The 3,014-nt window shown below is 37.9% G+C and overlaps 1 pseudogene; it reads left to right on the top strand.

The window, feature by feature from the left end:
• The first annotated feature begins 234 nt into the window (after positions 1-234).
• On the top strand, positions 235-1,490 carry LOC140517650 (nucleophosmin pseudogene; annotated as a pseudogene).
• The last annotated feature ends 1,524 nt before the right edge of the window (positions 1,491-3,014 follow it).

The following is a 3,014-nucleotide window of genomic DNA, read 5'->3' as shown; positions in this document are numbered from 1 at the left end:
AATAGATTTCTATACCCCATTGTCTATACATCTTATTTCCCAGTTGCATGAAAAAAAACATTTTAACCTTCATTTTTAAAGTTATGAGTTCCATATTCTCTCCCTTGCCCCTCTCTATCCACTCTCATTGAGAAAGCAAGTAATTCGATATAGGTCATATATGTGTAGCCTAAAACACTTCCATAACAGTTATGTTGTAAAAAACTAGCTTTCCTCGGTGTGATTCCATCCTGATCGGAGCCCCTCCGGAGCCAGAGCCACTCTCCGTCCACCTCGTCGCTCTCCTTTGAACACTGCCCTTCTCTCCTCAGTATCGCCGCACCAATGGAGGACTCCATGGAAATGGACATGAGCCCCCTCCGGCCCCAGAATTTCCTCTTCGGTTGTGAACTAAAGACTGACAAAGATTATCATTTTAAGGTAGATAATGATGAAAATGAGCACCAGTTGTCCTTGAGGACTGTGAGTTTAGGGGCTGGTGCAAAAGATGAATTCCATATTGTTGAAGCAGAGGCACTGAACTATGAAGACAATCCAATTAAAGTAACACTGGCATCTTTGAAAATGTCTGTGCAGCCTACAATTTCTCTAGGTGGCTTTGAGATTACACCACCAGTAGTTTTACGGTTGAAATGTGGTTCGGGACCTGTACATGTGAGTGGCCAGCACCTAGTAGCCCTGGAGGAAGATGCAGAATCAGATGATGAAGAGGAAGATGATATGAAACTTCTAAATATGTCTGGCAAACAATCCGCTCCTGGAGTTGGTAGCAAGGTTCCACAGAAAAAAGTAAAACTGTCTGAAGAAGATGAAGATGATGATGAAGAAGATGATGATGATGAAGATGATGATGATGATGACTTTGAAGATGAAGAAAGTGAAGAAAAGACCCCTCCAGTGAAGAAATCTGTTCGTGATGCTGCAGCAAAAAATGCACAAAAATCAAACCAGAATGGAAAAGATTCAAAGCTGTCCACACCAAAATTAAAAGGTCAAGAATCCTTCAAAAAGCAGGACAAGACTCCTAAGACTCCCAAAGGACCTACTTCTCTAGAGGATATTAAAGCAAAAATGCAGGCCAGCATTGAAAAGGGTGGTTCCTTCCCAAAAGTGGAAGGCAAATTCATCAACTATGTAAAGAATTGCTTCCGGATGTCTGATCAGGAGGCTATTCAAGATCTCTGGCTGTGGAGGAAATCTCTTTAAGAAAATAAGTTTGAACAGTTTGTTAAAATTTTCCATCTTATTTCTGTAACAGTTGATATCTGGCTGTCCTTTTTATAATGCAGAGTGAGAACTTTCCCTACCGTGTCTGATAAATGTTGTCCAGATTACTTTGCCAAGAATGTGTTGTCCAAAATGCCTGTTTAGTTTTCAAAGATGGAACTCCACCCTTTGCTTCATTTAAGTATGTATGGAATGTTATGTTAGGGCATAGTAGTAGTGGTGGTCAGAGAAATGGAAATGGTGGGGAGACAAAAGTATACATGTGAAATAAATTTAGTATTTTAATAAAGTAAAAAAAAAAAAAACTAACCACATTTCCCTCTGTTTTGTCCTGCCCTCGATTTATTCCATTCCCTTCCTTCAGCCCAACAATAGTGTTTGTTTCTGATTATCCCATTCTCCAATTCGCTATCCCTTCTATTATCTTCCCTCTCTTATCCCCTTCTACCCTGCCTTCCTGAGGGGTAAAATAGATTTCCACACCCAACTGAGTATGTGTTATTCCCTCCTTAAACCAAACCCCATGACAGAAAGGCTAACTTTTTCCCTTTCATTTCCCATCCCCTTCCCTTCCATTGCAAAAGCTCTTTCTTGCCTAGTTTATGTGAGTTGAGTTGCAGCATACTATCTCTCCCTTTCTTTTACTCTTAGTACATTCCACTCAACAGTAAATTTTATTTTATAGGTATTCTTCCTTCATATTTAGCTCACTCTGCTCTCTCTCTCTCTCTCTCTCTCTCTCTCTCTCTGTCTGTCTGTCTGTCTCTCTGTCTCTCTCTCTCTCTCTCCCTCTCCATCTCTCTCCACATACACATACATACATACAAACATATACATACATATATGTACGTATGTGTAAACACATGCACACGTGTTTGTGTGTATATATATGTATATATTCCCTCTAACGACTTTAATACTGAAAAAGGTATCATGAGTTACAAAATTGTCTTCTTTCCATGTAGGAATGTAATAGGAATGCAAACATTTCAACTTTAATGAGTTCCTTATGGCTTTGCTTTTCTATTTACCTTTTCATGTGTCTCTTGATTCCTGTATTTGAAAGTCAAATTTTCTAATAAGCTGTGGTCTTTTCAACAAGAATACTTGGAAGTCTGCTATTTCACTGAAATTCCATTTTTCTCCTGAAGCATTATACTCAGTTTTGCTGGGTAGGTGATTCTTGGATTTAATCCTAGCTCCTTTGAACTCTGGAATACCATATTCCAAATCCTTCAATGCAGAAATATAGAAGCTTCTAAATCCTCTGTTATCCTGATTGTATTTCCATAATACTTGAATCGTTTCTTTCTGGCTGCTTGTAATGTTTTCACTTGACCTAGGAACTCTGGAATTTGGCTACAGTATTACTAGGAGTTTTCCTTTTGGGCTCTTCTTCAGAAAGTGATCCATGAATTCTTTCCATTTCTATTTCACCTTCTGGTTCTAGAATATCAGGGCAGTTTTCCTTGATAATTTCTTGAAAGATGATGTCTAGGCCTTATTTCTGATCATGATTTTCAGGCAAACCAATGATTTTTCAATTATTTATCCTAGATCAATTTTTCATGTCAGTTGTTTTTCCAATGAGATATTTCACATTGTCTTCTACTTTTTCATTATTTTCATTTTGTTTTATAATTTCTTGATTTTTCATAGTCATTAGCTTCCATTTGCATTTTTAAAGAACTATTTTCTTCAGTGTGCCTTTTTCTTTTTTTTCAGTGTGCTTTTGAACCTCTTTTTCCATATGGCTAAGTCTGCTTCTTAAGGCATTCTTCTCCTAA

The sequence above is a fragment of the Notamacropus eugenii genome, chromosome 1, assembly GCF_028372415.1.
Source record: "Notamacropus eugenii isolate mMacEug1 chromosome 1, mMacEug1.pri_v2, whole genome shotgun sequence".
NCBI lineage: Eukaryota > Metazoa > Chordata > Mammalia > Diprotodontia > Macropodidae > Notamacropus > Notamacropus eugenii.
Note: the sequence above shows the minus strand (reverse complement) of the source record. Positions and strands in the feature narration are given on the sequence as shown.